This window comes from Oncorhynchus mykiss, chromosome 10 (assembly GCF_013265735.2).
Source record: "Oncorhynchus mykiss isolate Arlee chromosome 10, USDA_OmykA_1.1, whole genome shotgun sequence".
NCBI lineage: Eukaryota > Metazoa > Chordata > Actinopteri > Salmoniformes > Salmonidae > Oncorhynchus > Oncorhynchus mykiss.
This window is the reverse complement of record NC_048574.1, coordinates 68,645,093-68,662,246: the sequence shown is the minus strand read 5'-3', so window position 1 is coordinate 68,662,246 and position 17,154 is coordinate 68,645,093. Positions and strand designations below refer to the sequence as shown.

Below are 17,154 nucleotides of genomic sequence, written 5' to 3'. Positions count from 1 at the left end.
GAGCTATATACAGGGAGTACTAGTACCAGATCACTGTGGAGCTATATACATGGAGTACCAGTACAAGATCACTGTGGAGCTATACACAGGGAGTACCAGTACCAGATCACTGTGGAGCTATATACAGGGAGTACCAGATCACTATGGATCTATATACAGGGAGTACCAGTACCAGAACACTGTGGAGCTATATACAAGGTGTACCAGATCACTGTGGAGCTATATACAGGGAGTACCAGAATACTGTGGAGCTATATACAGGGAGTACCAGTACCAGATCACTGTGGAGCTATATACAGGGAGTACCAGTACCAGATCACTGTGGAGCTCTATACAAGGAGTACCAGATCACTGTGGAGCTATATACAGGGAGTACCAGTACCAGATCACTGTGGAGCTCTATACAAGGAGTACCAGATCACTGTGGAGCTATCTACAGGGAGTACCAGTACCAGATCACTGTAGAGCTATCTACAGGGAGCACCAGTACCAGATCACTGTAGAGCTATATACAGGGAGTACCAGTACCAGATCACTGTGGAGCTCTATACAGGGAGTACCAGTACCAGAACACTGTGGAGCTCTATACAGGGAGTACCAGTACCAGAACACTGTGGAGCTATATACAGGGTGTACCAGTACCAGATTACTGTGGAGCTCTATACAGGGAGTACCAGTACCAGAACACTGTGGAGCTATATACAGGGTGTACCAGTACCAGATCACTGTGGAGCTCTATACAGGGAGTACCAGTACCAGAACACTGTGGAGCTATATACAGGGAGTACCAGTACCAGATTACTGTGGAGCTATATACAGGGAGTACCAGATCACTGTAGAGCTATATACAGGGAGTACCAGAATACTGTGGAGCTATATACAGGGAGTACCAGTACCAGATCACTGTGGAGCTATATACAGGGAGTACCAGTACCAGATCACTGTGGAGCTCTATACAAGGAGTACCAGATCACTGTGGAGCTATATACAGGGAGTACCAGATCACTGTAGAGCTATATACAGGGAGTACCAGTACCAGAACACTGTGGAACTATAAACAGGGAGCACCAGTACCAGAACACTGTGGAGCTATATACATGGAGTACCAGTACCAGATCACTGTAGAGCTATATACAGGGAGTACCAGTACCACATGACTGTGGAGCTCTATACAGGGAGTACCAGATCACTGTGGAGCTATATACAGGGAGTACCAGTACCAGATCACTGTGGAGCTATATACATGGAGTACCAGTACCAGATCACTGTGGAGCTATATACAGGGAGTACCAGTACCAGAACACTGTGGAGCTATATACAGGGAGTACCAGTACCAGATCACTGTGGAGCTATATACATGGAGTACCAGTACCAGATCACTGTGGAGCTATATACATGGAGTACCAGTACCAGATCACTGTGGAGCTATATACAGGGAGTACCAGTACCAGAATACTGTGGAGCTATATACAGGGAGTACCAGTACCAGATCACTGTGGAGCTATATACAGGGAGTACCAGTACCAGACCACTGTGGAGCTCTATACAAGGAGTACCAGATCACTGTGGAGCTATATACAGGGAGTACCAGTACCAGATCACTGTGGAGCTATATACAGGGAGTACCAGTACCAGATCACTGTGGAGCTATATACAGGGAGTACCAGTACCAGATCACTGTGGAGCTATATACAGGGTGTACCAGTACCAGATCACTGTGGAGCTATATACAGGGAGTACCAGTACCAGATCACTGTGGAGCTATATACATGGAGTACCAGTACCAGATCACTGTGGAGCTATATACAGGGAGTACTAGTACCAGATCACTGTGGAGCTATATACATGGAGTACCAGTACAAGATCACTGTGGAGCTATACACAGGGAGTACCAGTACCAGATCACTGTGGAGCTATATACAGGGAGTACCAGTACCAGATCACTGTGGAGCTATATACATGGAGTATCAGTACCAGATCACTGTGGAGCTATATACAGGGAGTACTAGTACCAGATCACTGTGGAGCTATATACATGGAGTACCAGTACAAGATCACTGTGGAGCTATACACAGGGAGTACCAGTACCAGATCACTGTGGAGCTATATACAGGGAGTACCAGATCACTATGGATCTATATACAGGGAGTACCAGTACCAGAACACTGTGGAGCTATATACAAGGTGTACCAGATCACTGTGGAGCTATATACAGGGAGTACCAGAATACTGTGGAGCTATATACAGGGAGTACCAGTACCAGATCACTGTGGAGCTATATACAGGGAGTACCAGTACCAGATCACTGTGGAGCTCTATACAAGGAGTACCAGATCACTGTGGAGCTATATACAGGGAGTACCAGTACCAGATCACTGTGGAGCTCTATACAAGGAGTACCAGATCACTGTGGAGCTATATACAGGGAGTACCAGTACCAGATCACTGTGGAGCTATATACAGGGAGTACCAGATCACTGTGGAGCTATATACAGGGAGTACCAGTACCAGAACACTGTGGAGCTATATACAGGGTGTACCAGTACCAGATCACTGTGGAGCTATATACAGGGAGTACCAGTACCAGATCACTGTGGAGCTATATACAGGGAGTACTAGTACCAGATCACTGTGGAGCTATATACATGGAGTACCAGTACAAGATCACTGTGGAGCTCTATACAGGGAGTACCAGTACCAGATCAATTTGCAGAGGTACCAGGTACTTGAGGTAGATATGTATATGAAGGCAGGATAAAGTGACTAGGCATCAGGATATATAATAATAAGAGTCAAATAAATAACAGTAGCAGAGTAGCAGCAGCTAACGATGAGTGTAAAAGTGTGTGTGTGTGTGTGTGTGTGTGTGTGTGTGTGTGTGTGTGTGTGTGCGTGTTTGTGTGTGTGTGTGTGTGGGGGGGGGGGGTCTGATGAAGAGGTATAAAAACAAACAACTCTCTCTCTCAATTCAATTACATTTCAATTTAAGGGCTTTATTGGCATGGGAAACATATGTTAACATTGCCAAAGCAAGTGAAGTAGATAGTAAACAAAAGTGAAGTAAACAATAAAAATGAACAGTAAACATTACACTCACAGAGATTCCAAAAGAATTAAGATATTTCAAATGTCATATTATGTCTATACACAGTGTTGTAACGATATGCAAATAGTTAGTCTCTCTCTCTCTTCTTCCTTCATTTCTCCATTTCCTTCCCCTCACTCTCTTTCTCTCCTATCTCTTTCTCTTTTACCCCCTCCCTCTCTCCATCCTCCATATGCTCTATACTGTGAAGGTTAGAGCTAGTTATTTGGTCACCAAGGTCTTGAAAATATCTAAAATCAATGTTCATTCATATGATCTGGGCGAAGGCCTATGGGAAATTCCACGATAACAGAATCACTCAGAGTTTTCACTTCAAAATTTATGCCAAACAAAACCCATTGATTTCTAAGTTTAACAAGCAATACAACTCTGCACAAGGACTAATTTGAATGATTTACACAGACATTTTCACAAGAACACATTCACTGGAAGAACTGTGCAAACGCAATGTTTGGTAACAGAATGACGGTAAACTCTCCCTCAGTTTAAATCTGTTACCAAACTATCTGTCCTAGAATGCATAGAATTGTATGGTGTGTGAAACATTGAAATCAATGGGGGGGTTTTGTATACGTTTCAAAGTGAAAAATCGGACTCTGCGTGTAATTCCGTTACCATGGAAATTCCCCTGTATATGAGGAAGGAATGTTCTGAACCAAAGCACAGTAAAGGTACAGCCTTGGCCTGCTACATTTTATACAGTCAATGTAAATGCAGGCAACACCACCCACATACAATAATGTACAATGTACTTTTTTCCTCTAATCGGTCTTTTGACCAATCACTTCAGATCTTTTCACATCAGATATTTTTCAGAGCGGATCTGATTGGTCAAAAGACCAATAAGTGAATTGTGTTGCCTGTGTGAATGCAGCCAATGTGATTAAAGTCTTAAGACACGTGTCGATATAAGGTTAAATCATGTGGCGAAATAAAGAAAAGAAACGCAATAAAAACATTGTCGAGTGACTCATTCCAAACAACATCTACGTTGTATCTCAGGAAGGTAGATAGCTTAATCATTGCTAGAGAAAGACAGTAGGGAAGGTGAGATTTCACAAAGCCTAGTTGTGCCGCTCTGTCTAGCTGGTGTTGGGGTGGCAGAGAGGCGGAAATTAAGATGAATTGGCCATAGCTCTAAAGAGGAGAGGAGGAGGAGAGGAGGAACAGGACAGATGAATCCACTCTGCACCGGCAGGCATCCTCTCCTCCGTTGTATTCCATCCTCCTCTTCTTTCCTCTCTCTTTCACCTTCCAATCTTCTTAAACCTCACCTGAGATGAATGTTCTCTTTTTCTGGATGAATGAGTTGTGGGTGGTTATTGTGGCACACACACACACACAAACAAATGCACCCCCCAACACACATACAAACACTTGCCACGTCCGTAGAAGTAAAACAGACTTTGGGCCGCTGGTGTTGATACATAAACATTCTACAACGTTTCTTTTAAGGCGACATCTGTTGTCTGGCGAGAATCAATAGGGAGCAAGGGATGGAGAGAGCGAGCCTCACACAAAAGAGAGGAGAGGAGAAAGAGAGAGGGAGGATAAACATGCCCTTTTTAGATAATCGGCCCCAAAGGCAGGCGAGTGGATCTCCACATTTACCCATTCCGATAGTATAGCACTCGAGGGCCGTTAGAATCCCTAATGCACTCCTTCACATTATTAACAGAGAGAGGCGAGGGAAGGAGCCGATAGCCTGATTCACACTGGAATCTCTCAGAGACTATGGCTGGAACGTTCGACAGCTCAGCCAGGGATACAATGCAATGGATTAGAATGAATGACTGCAGTAAGACTAGAGCTGAGCCTTGGCCCGGGAAATTAAAAACCCAATTAAAAAGAAGTATTTTCCACTTTAGTTGAAAATATACATTTTTCAAATGTTATTTGTCATCTGTCCTTTTCCCATCTTAAAAAATATGCGTCATTACTGTTTTCTGAAAGGGTTCCATTTTAATAGAAGATTGTGCAAACGTCGTTGCATACACATCATTTCATTCCCCATACATTCCCCGCAGCTACTCGCCCAAGCCTCCCCAGCTTCTACTTCACCCATATCCAGACAGCAGATGTTCTGAAAGAGCTGCAAAACCTGGACCAGTACAAATCAGCTGGGCTAGACAATCTGGACCCTCTCTTTCTAAAACTATCCGCCTCCATTGTTGCAACCCCTATTACCAGCCTGTTCAACCTCTCTTTCGTATCGTCCGAGATCCCTAAAGATTGGAAAGCTGCCGCGGTCATCCCCCTCTTCAAAGGGGGTGACACCCTAGACCCAAACTGTTACAGACCTATATCCATCCTGCCCTGCCTATCTAAAGTCTTCGAAAGCCAAGTTAATAAACAGATCACTGACCATTTCGAATCCCACCGTACCTTCTCCACTGTGCAATCCGGCTTCCGAGCCGGTCACGGGTGCACCTCAGCCATGCTCAAGGTACTAAACGATAAACGACCATAACCGCCATCGATAAAAGACAGTACTGGGCAGCAGTCTTCATCGACCTGGCCAAGGCTTTTGACTCTGTCAATCACCGTATTCTTATCGGCAGACTCAATAGCCTTGGTTTTTCTAATGACTGCCTCGCCTGGTTCACCAACTACTTTGCAGACAGAGTTCAGTGTGTCAAATCGGAGGGCGTATTGTCCGGACCTCTGGCGGTCTCTATGGGGGTACCGCAGGGTTCAATTCTGGGGCCGACTCTTTTCTCTGTATATATCAATGATGCCGCTCTTGCTGCGGGCGATTCCCTGATCCACCTCTACGCAGACAAAACCATTCTGTATACTTCTGGCCCTTCCTTGGACACTGTGCTAACTAACCTCCAAACGAGCTTCAATGCCATTCAACACTCCTTCCGTGGCCTCCAACTGCTCTTAAACGCTAGTAAAACCGAATGCATGCTTTTCAACCGTTCGCTGCCCGCACCCGCGTGATGCCCTAGCATCACCACCCTGGACGGTTCCGCCCTAGAATATGTGGACAACTATAAATACCTAGGTGTCTGGCTAGACTGTAAACTCTCCTTCCAGACTCCTATTAAACATCTCCAATCCAAAATCAAATCTAGAATCGTCTTTCTATTTCGCAACAAAGCCTCCTTCACTCACGCCGCCAAACTTACCTTAGTAAAACTGACTATCCTACCGATCCTCGACTTTGGCGATGTCATCTTCAAAATAGCTTCCAACACTCTACTCTGCAAACTGGATGCAGTCTATCACAGTGCCATCCATTTTGTTACCAAATCACCTTATACCACCCACCACTGCGACCTGTATGCTCTAGTCGGCTGGCCCTACATATTTGTCGCCAGACCCACTGGCTCCAGGTAATCTATAAGTCTATGCTAGGTAATGCTCCACCTTATCTCACTGGTCACGATAACAACACCTCATTTGGCCGCCTTTCCTTCCAGTTCTCTGCTGCCAGTGACTGGAACGAATTGCAAAAATTGCTGAAGTTGGAGATTTTTATTTCCCTCACCAACTTTAAACATGAACTATCTGAGCAGCTAACCGATTACTGCAGCTGTACATAGTCCATCTGTAAATAGCCCATCCAATCTACCTACCTCATCCCCATACTGTTTTATTTTATTTACTTTTCTGCTCTTTTGCACACCAGTATCTCTACTTGCACATCATCATCTGCTCATTTATCACTCCAGTGTTAATCTGCTAAATTGTAATTATTCGCTCCTCTGGCCTATTTATTGCCTACCTCCTCATGCCTTTTGCACACACTGTATATAGACTTTCCTTTCTCTACTGTGTCATTGACTTGTTTGTGTTATTGGTTTGTTTGTGTACTCCATGTGTAACTCTGTGTTGTTGTCTGTGTCACACTGCTTTGCTTTATCTTGGCCAGGTCGCATTGTAAATGAGAACTTGTTGCCTACCTGGTTAAATAAAGGTGAAATAAATAAATAAATAAATACATACAGGAACATTAAGATCAGAAATGTTGATCAGAAATGTTGGTGCTTTCTCTCAATAACAGCAATGTATTTCTGTTTGAACAGAAAACTTTAGCTAGTCAAACTATTCATACTACATGTTAATAGAATCTCCTTCCATTTCCAAACTCTGTGTTGGTAATGTTTCATGTTCCTGACAGATCAAGTAAAGCATGATAGTTATATTAAAGTCGATTTTGAAAGATGACTGCTTTTGTATTGCAAATGAACTAGATAGAGAATATAAGCTGGGATGGGTACTATATACTATTTTATTTGTAATGTGGCCTGCATCAATTTTAATGAGGCAATGTGTCTGTAAATGTTTAATCTAAAACATACTGTTAGAATAGGTCAAAGTCATTTCAAACATACCACCCTCATCATTCAAAAAGGCACTTCAATAAATCCCATGAGGACCTATTTGAGATGTATTCATAACACTACAGTATGTAAGGCTTGAGTGGCATTAAGGAATTATTAGTAATGGTATGTTATTTCAGGACAGATTTGGAAGTGGTCTCGAGTGGCGCAGCGGTCTAAGGCACTGCATTTCAGTAATAGAGGTGTCACTACTCTGGTTCAATTCCAGGCTGTATCACAACCGGCCGGGATTAGGAATCCCGTAGGGCGGCGCACAATTGGCCCAGCGTTGTACGGGTTAGGGTTTGGCTGGGATAGGCCATCATTGTAAATAAGAATTTGTGACCTGTTAGAGATAGGGGCAGTATTTTCACTTTGGATTAATTGCATTCCCATAGTGAACTGCATCAAAATCTGTCCTAAATTGCTGATATATGCATATTAATATTGGATAGAGAACACTCTGAAGTTTCTAAAACCGTTTGAAGTATGTCTGTGAGTATAACAGAACTCACGGGGCAGGCAATCTTCCAAACAAGTTTTGAAATCCTGAAAGTTGGGGCAACTTTGACGTCATCGCCCCCTCCTTTCCCAACAAGTTATGGATCTGGAAACACTTCCTACATCTTCCACTAGATGTCCTCATTCAGTAGAAAGTGTAATGGAGCATTTGCTGTGAACTGTGACCTAATGGGAGGGAAAATAGTCGGTGTCGCAAGAGAATGCCATTTTGTTGTGGCGCATTTCTCTTTGAGTGCTACGGCTGTTCCAATCAGCCCCAGATGAAAACGAATGATCCGGTTGGAATGTTATTGGATATATATGATTATAACATCCTGAAGATTGATTCTGCACTTAGTTTGACCAGTTTTTTTCGACTTGTAATATGTCTTTTGGAAGTTTTCATGCAAGTCATCCTGGACCATAAGTCATTTTTTGGGTATGTGAGCTGAAAGTGATAGCAAATGCTGCTACTTGGACACTAGAATTGAACATTATGGAACAAAACAATTTATTGTTGAACTAGGATTCCTTGCACTGCATTCTGATGAAAGATCATCAAAGGTAAGGGAATATTTATGTTGTAATTTTGTATTTCTGTTGACTCCAACATGGCGGAGAAATATTGTTACGTCTGAACGCCGTCTCAGATTATTGCAATGTTAGGCTTTTTCCGTAAAGTAAAAAAAAAAAGTGACACAGCGGTTGCATTAAGAACCAGTGTATCTTTAATTATATGTAGAACATGTATCTTTAGTCAAAGGTGTTGGAACCCCTCACCTCAACAGGGACTGGCTTGCCTAGTTAAAAAAAGTTTAAATTAAAAAATAGTCTACCCTATTTGGTGACAAAATATTCATCATATTTTTGTTAATTTGTTTACTCTTTTGTTTGAACATTTCTTCATTCATTAATCTATGACTAGATGACGAGTATATACTTCTGCCCAGAGTACATATAGAATTATTCCCCTATATATGCTTGTGTCCAGGTCTAGGGGGACCTACAGTCAATACCTTTCAAGACCCCCTGGTATCTCAGCTTCACACAGAAGCTCCCTATTTTCAGAGGACATAGAGAGGGAGACTATTGATTTCTCATCATGAGTTGTCATGTCAGAGCACATTCTATTTCAGTTCCCTGCTATTGACAACCTGGTCTGTTGGCTTTTCCCTGGCTCTGGCTGGCTCGAGAAAGAAGCCTGTAGAGTTTGTGCTTCGAAAGTGGACTTTTTTCATAATTTTTTTACCTCAGGATTTTTGGGGGTGGTAGAGACAGATATGATGGCTTTGAAATCCTTCAAGCCTTCCCACACACACACCTAACTTGGATGTTGCCAGTTGAAGAGAAGAATAAAAAAGAAATGCCGATTGATGTTGTTGGGGCTGAAGAATCCTCTGAAAAATGCTACAGAAGTCTCAGACTTCATGGACAGACATGCAGTGGATAGAGTCCTCTGAGTTCAAACACAATATCTTTGAAGTAAAACTTGCTTCAAAGCCATGTAACTTGTTAAGGCAAGAGCATTCCTGGCAACATGCGAGGAAATGCCTCTTGACAACATAATAATAACGTGATATCAATTGCCTTGCCTCTGATTATTATTAGCTCAATTGTAGTTTTGTATTATCATGATGATGTGGCTGATTACACTTTGCTTCTTAAAAGTCCAATATCTTAAACTTGATTGCTGACATGCAAAATATTTTGGAACTGTATGAACAGTGGACTAATGAGAAAAAAAATTCCCACATTTTTTCAGTCTTGTCAATTTGTTGCTTTCAAGTCAACTTGCCTGACAAGCTAACAAATGGGATCCTATACTATTCTGTTGAGTTACTTCAAAATCACATTTGAATTCATTACTTCTAGGTTTTGAATACATCCAACCAATCACAGCCTCAGCATCCCTGTTACCCACAAGACACCATGAAGTGAGAACACAATCATCTCCAATAACTTTCTGTACTTACCTCGTCTGTTATCTTCTCTCCGCAAAGCCGAGCCGTCGTTACTGGTCCTTCAGTTCCTCCAACATTTTCTGTTTCCTGATGGAAATACATCAAGACAGAAAGCAGTGAGTGGGGTCCATCCCTCTGGTGCACTCTGCGCTGCACTAGCTGGTAGCGTGGGATGAGGCTAATTGCTAATTGGCTCCGGTAGATGGAGGTTGAAGATATTGCACCACTGAATTAACCTCTAGCACCAACTAGCTAAGGGGTAGGTGTAGGATAGGGTAGGGTGGAGTGATAGTCTTGACGAAGGCTACAGGCTAAACTGTTTGGTCTCTCTGGTGGCTAATGTTTGGAATAAGAATAATCAAAGCATGTACACACTTTCTGTGTTTTCTTTCCCCTTGTTAAGGATCAGCCTCTTCTAGAGCAATAGACTTCCTCATAGATGTCTCTCCATGTTCTCTGCAGATACCTGGGAGGTCTACAAGAGGAGACCTGGCTAGCTACGTCACAGCCAGAAACAAAATGGCTGTCGACAGTCAATCTCCCAAAGAGACAACAGTAACATCAAAAGCCCAGGGCAGGATTTGGATTAGCGGTGTCTAGCTGTCTTGATCTACGACCCCCAGAAACGTCACAAGAGTCGTCTGAAGGTAACCAGGCACTGGGCAGTAAAAATGAATGTGTTAAAACCAAAGGGGTTAAATACGGGTCATATCTCTCTGACACTTCATAACACACTTCCTTTAGATTTATTTTTGACCATCTGTTTTGCCATTTATGAATGTATTATTCAAAAGGTTTCTATGGGCTTATAGTAGTGTTTCATCAATGTTTCATCAAATAATACTTTTTAAAAAAGTTCATTGATACCTACAGGGGTCTTAAGAATCCCAATCAAATAGATGAAATATCCATGGTATGAAAATCTTAAAACCATTCCATATGTTAGCTGAGTAGAAGCCCCCCCCCCCCCACCCACATGCATGCACTATCACCCACCCACACAAACTTGTTATCCTTAAATCGCTATCTGAAGAACTAGGCAAGAGAACACCAATGATGTACACTACAACAGCAGAAATCTCCAGTATTGATAAACCCCCCCCACTGCACCCTGCCCACAGCCCCCTCCTAAAGGAGTAAGTCGGGTTTAAAGCAGCCTTGTGGGAAAATTGCATTTGTTCTCTTCCCTTGTTTGTCTTTTCTTGTTCTTTGCTGTGGAAGCAAATACTCGAAGAACACAGAAAACCAATTGTGAGGGCTTGGGCGTACTTTTGCTGTTGAAAGCATTAAAAATCTACCCAGAACTCCCCTCTTCTCCTCTGGCCAAGCCCTTCTGACTTAGTACCGCTCTTTTCAAGCCCTTCTGACTGCGTACCGCTCTTTGCCTGAAACTGAGATGAGCTAGCATAATGGGAAAAGTTCAGCTTAAACTGCACTCCTTGAGTGTACATACGGAGAAATGACCTCAACTAACCTGTACCCCAGCACATTGACTCGGTACCGGTGACCACTGTATATAGCCTCGTTATTGTGTTACTTTTATTATAACTTTTTATTTTAGTCTATTTGGTAAATATTTTCTTAACTCTTCTTGAACTGCACCGTTAGTTAAGGGCTTGTCAGTAAGCATTTGTTATATTCGGCGCATGTGACATACCGTTTGATTTGATCAATTGGAGAAAAAAAACTAACAAAATAAAAGTGTACTCTTCTATCGCATGATGAAATCAAATAAACTTCCCGCAAGCAAATAGTTTACCTCACCCTTGGCACGGCTGGGTACTTTAATGAAAGGGATGTATTTGAAGCACAGGCTTACTGCCTGACAGTGTTCATTGGGTTGTTATTCAGTGGGGGGCCATGAAATGTCTACATTACAGTAGTGTAAAGTCAAATATTTGGCTTTTGTGGACTAGACGGACAGACAGACGGGCGGAGAGACAGACTTCGGTGAAATTAGTTAATAGGCTTTACCTGGAGACACACACACACGCGCGCACGCACGCACACACAAGGTACGCACACACAAGGTACACCCACATTACTCCCCATAACCTACTCTGGTACCTGGCCATGTACAGCTCTCTCATTCAGCCACAAAATAACTAATCTCACACCTGATACTGCAGCCGACAGCTCTAGACCTTGTTCTAGTCCACTGTCTCGTGTTAGCCTGGCTGTGACTCTGTACATGAGACAAACCACTCCAAGGAGCCAGGTGGAAACTGTAACACCTCCCGACAGGCCTCCACCATTCACAGCCCCTTGTTTTACAGAAACTGTCCCTTATCACAGTGGTTCCCACACTGGTGTGCCTTGAGGAAATGTTCCTATTCTTTATTTTTTTTAAAATTACACTCACTTCTAAACACGGCCTGTGGATGTAATGCACATGGCATTTTGACTTAGGAGCACTAGTGGCGGTCAGATAAAACATTCAATGGTTACATCTGTGTCATTGTTTCAAGTCTGGTGTGCTCGGGCTGGTATTACATTTGTATCATTTGAGGGGAGTGCATCATGAACAAAGTCATTTGTATCATTTGAGGGGAGTGCATCATGAACAAAGTCATTTGTATCATTTGAGGGGAGTGCATCATGAACAAAGTCATTTGTATCATTTGAGGGGAGTGCATCATGAACAAAGTCATTTGTATCATTTGAGGGGAGTGCATCATGAACAAAGTCATTTGTATCATTTGAGGGGAGTGCATCATGAACAAAGTCATTTGTATCATTTGAGGGGAGTGCATCATGAACAAAGTCATTTGTATCATTTTAATTTGTCTGTGAAAACCATTAGCAAAGTCTTCTTAGGCTTAGCCAGAGTCATTTATTTCATAAAGTATGGCTCTGGGCTTAGCTATACCACCGCCTCTGGGAGCGTGAAGTGTTGCTGTAAGGGCTTTGTGAGGGGAGGGAGTGTGAAGTGTTGCTGTAAGGGCTTTGTGAGGGAAGGGAGCGTGAAGTGTTGCTGTAAGGGATTTGTGAGGGGAGGGAGTGTGAAGTGTTGCTGTGAGGGTAGGGGGCATGAAATGTTGCTCTAAGGGATTTGTGATGGGAGGGAGCGTGAAGTGTTGCTGTAAGGGCTTTGTGAGGGGAGGGAGCATGAAGTGTTGCTGTAAGGGCTTTGTGAGGGGAGGGAGCGTGAAGTGTTGCTGTAAGGGCTTTGTGAGGGGAGGGAGCGTGAAGTGTTGCTGTAAGGGATTTCTGAGGGGAGGTAGCGTGAAGTGTTGCTGTAAGGATTTGTGAGGGGAGGGAGCGTGAGGTGTTGCTGTAAGGGCTTTGTGAGGGGAGGGAGCATGAAGTGTTGCTGTAAGGGATTTGTGAGGGGAGGGAGCGTGAAGTGTTGCTGTAAGGCATTTGTGAGGGGAGGGAGCGTGAAGTGTTGCTGTAAGGTATTTGTGAGGGGAGGGAGCGTGAAGTGTTGCTGTAAGGGATTTGTGAGGGGAGGGAGTGTGAGGTGTTGCTGTAAGGGCTTTGTGAGGGGAGGGAGCATGAAGTGTTGCTGTCAGGGATTTATGAAAGGGAGTTTGAAGTGTTGCTGTAAGGGATTTGTGAGGGGAGGGAGCATGAAGTGTTGCTGTAAGGGCTTTGTGAGCGGAGGGAGCGTGAAGTGTTGCTGTCAGGGATTTATGAAAGGGAGTGTGAGGTGTTGCTGTAAGGGATTTGTGAGGGGAGGGAGCGTGAAGTGTTGCTGTAAGGGCTTTATGAAAGGGAGCGTGCAGCGTTGCTGTAAGGGATTTGTGAGGGGAGGGAGTGTGAAGTGTTGCTGAAAGGGCTTTGTGAGGGGAGGGAGCGTGAAGTGTTGCTGTAAGGGCTTATGAGGGGAGGGAGCGTGAAGTGTTGCTGTAAGGGCTTTATGAAAGGGAGCGTGAAGTGTTGCTGTAAGGGATTTCTGAGGGGAGGTAGCGTGAAGTGTTGCTGTAAGGATTTGTGAGGGGAGGGAGCGTGAGGTGTTGCTGTAAGGGCTTTGTGAGGGGAGGGAGCATGAAGTGTTGCTGTAAGGGATTTGTGAGGGGAGGGAGCGTGAAGTGTTGCTGTAAGGCATTTGTGAGGGGAGGGAGCGTGAAGTGTTGCTGTAAGGTATTTGTGAGGGGAGGGAGCGTGAAGTGTTGCTGTAAGGGATTTGTGAGGGGAGGGAGTGTGAGGTGTTGCTGTAAGGGCTTTGTGAGGGGAGGGAGCATGAAGTGTTGCTGTCAGGGATTTATGAAAGGGAGTTTGAAGTGTTGCTGTAAGGGATTTGTGAGGGGAGGGAGCATGAAGTGTTGCTGTAAGGGCTTTGTGAGCGGAGGGAGCGTGAAGTGTTGCTGTCAGGGATTTATGAAAGGGAGTGTGAGGTGTTGCTGTAAGGGATTTGTGAGGGGAGGGAGCGTGAAGTGTTGCTGTAAGGGCTTTATGAAAGGGAGCGTGCAGCGTTGCTGTAAGGGATTTGTGAGGGGAGGGAGTGTGAAGTGTTGCTGAAAGGGCTTTGTGAGGGGAGGGAGCGTGAAGTGTTGCTGTAAGGGCTTATGAGGGGAGGGAGCGTGAAGTGTTGCTGTAAGGGCTTTATGAAAGGGAGCGTGCAGCGTTGCTGTAAGGGATTTGTGAGGGGAGGGAGCGTGAAGTGTTGCTGTAAGGGCTTTGTGAGGGGAGGGAGCGTGAAGTGTTGCTGAAAGGGCTTTGTGAGGGGAGAGAGTGTGAGGTGTTGCTGTAAGGGCTTTGTGAGGGGAGGGAGCGTGAAGTGTTGCTGTAAGGGATTTCTGAGGGGAGGGAGCGTGAAGTGTTGCTGTAAGGGATTTGTGATGGGAGGGAGCGTGAGGTGTTGCTGTAAGGGATTTGTGAGGGGAGGGAGCGTGAAGTGTTGCTGTAAGGGATTTGTGAGGGGAGGGAGTGTGAGGTGTTGCTGTAAGGGCTTTGTGAGGGGAGGGAGCATGAAGTGTTGCTGTAAGGGATTTGTGAGGGGAGGGAGTGTGAGGTGTTGCTGTAAGGGCTTTGTGAGGGGAGGGAGCGTGAAGTGTTGCTGTAAGGGTTTTATGAAAGGGAGTGTGAGGTGTTGCTGTAAGGGATTTGTGAGGGGAGGGAGCGTGAAGTGTTGCTGTAAGGGCTTTGTGAGGGGAGGGAGTGTGAAGTGTTGCTGTAAGGGATTTGTGAGGGGAGGGAGCGTGAAGTGTTGCTGTAAGGGCTTTGTAGGCAAGGAATCAGCAACGGAGATGAGTTTTATTTGGAAAGGTCAGGCCTCCTGCGAGAGATGGAGAGAGGGAAGGAGGGATGGAGGGAAGGAAGGAGAGAGATAATCTGATTCATCAGTGTTACTCGTCAGCTCAGGAGGCACAGTGCTGGTGCAGCCGCCGGGGAATCAGAGTTCCCATCAGCCACACACATGGGAGGGCGACGAGACTCACCATCGGCATACTGGAGACTGAAGACCCACACATATACTGATACTGATGAGGCACACAGATACAGATACTGATGTACACACACAGATACTGATGTACACACACAGATACATATACTGATGTACACACACAGATACATATACTGATGTACACACACAGATACATATACTGATGTACACACACAGATACTGATACTGATGTACACACACAGATACTGATACACACACACACAGATACTGATACACACACACACAGATACTGATACACAGATACACACACACTGACGTACACACACAGATACTGATGTACACACACAGATACTGATACTGATGTACACACACAGATACTGATACTGATGTACACACACACTGATACTGATACTGATGTACACACACAGATACTGATGTACACACACAGATACTGATACTGATGTACACACACAGATACTGATACTGATGTACACACACTGATACTGATGTACACACACAGATACTGATGTACACACACAGATACTGATGTACACACACAGATACTGATGTACACACACAGATACTGATGTACACACACAGATACTGATGTACACACACAGATACTGATGTACACACACAGATACTGATGTACACACACAGATACTGATGTACACACACAGATACTGATGTACACACACAGATACTGATGTACACACACAGATACTGATGTACACACACAGCTACTGATGTACACACACAGATACTGATGTACACACACAGATACTGATGTACACACACAGACACTGATGTACACACACAGACACTGATGTACACACACAGACACTGATACTGATGTACACACACAGACACTGATACTGATGTGCACACACAGACACAGATACTGATACTCACACACACTGACAGACACAGATACTGATGTACACACACACTGACAGACAGGGTTAGAAGAGTGTGTATGCATGTGTGCATTTTGTTTTTGCATGTTCAGGCGCGTGTGTGCATCTGTGCTTGCCCGCGAGTGTGTGTGTGTATACAAATGCCTGGCATGGCTTCACTAGGGATGTGCCAACTCACCAGCTCAAGTCTGCGTGGCGCAGGGGGTCTGGCAGGGAGTCTGCTGAGAGAAGAAGACTGCGGTCAGGAAGTCTGCTCCCGGAGAACAATACACAGAGCCAGGCAGACAGTAAGACAGACACCCAGGCAGGCATCCACACAACACAGCAGCTATGTGCTGCAGCCTTCTGTTTGTCCCATTCTGAAACGGACAAATCACTGACTGCTACACGTTTTCATCCAGATTAGCGAGTCGACTGAGTGCTGGCACTGGCTGGCGTGTGGTTAGATTCTCTCACTCTTTCTCTCTCTTGCCCTCTCTCGCTTCATTAGCTGGGGTAACTTTCATGCACACGTTCCTACATTACAGCTAATTCAGATGGTCAGTATTGGAGGGAACGCTCAGTAGTTTTGCATGGTGAATGCTAACAGATGGTTGATACTGGGGCCAGGTTTATGTAGCCTCTGGTCAACAGTGTTGGAGGAAGCACACAAACAAACACACAGAAAGGCAAACAAACCCAGGAAGTGCCTCTTTAAAATCCAAGTGTCCTTATCAGCTGTCAGAGTTCACCCCCCTTGATCCTTATTAAATATTACACTTCCATTCTGGACAGTAAACTGGTCTCTCCCATAAAATAGATATTACATCTTACCAGGACTACCTTTATAGAAAATGAAGATAAACAGAAATAGATCATGAATTAGAGAGACAACTTTAATAATTATCGACCATCAAATATTCTCAGAATCCATTGCCCTGGTACAATGGCCCGTGTTCCCAGTGTCCTAGAGTAGGAGTGCTAATTTAGGATCCGTTTTGTGGTTTGG

General features: G+C 44.3%; 1 protein-coding gene across 7 annotated transcripts in view; it reads right to left on the bottom strand.

The window, feature by feature from the left end:
- Positions 1–16,382, bottom strand: part of LOC110498435 (type II inositol 3,4-bisphosphate 4-phosphatase) — a 243,404-nt gene extending 227,022 nt beyond the window's left edge. For 2 of the 7 annotated variants that reach the window (XR_005034211.1, XR_005034210.1), the window contains exons 1-2: positions 16,345–16,378; positions 9,912–9,986 (exon numbers count right to left, since the gene is read on the bottom strand). The gene's annotated coding sequence lies outside the window, so the exon portion shown is untranslated. Of the gene's footprint in view, positions 1–9,911; positions 9,987–16,344 lie in introns of all 7 variants that reach the window. The other 5 variants (XM_036933681.1, XM_036933671.1, XM_036933670.1 and 2 more) reach the window with 4 other exon arrangements.
- Positions 16,383–17,154: the final 772 nt, after the last annotated feature.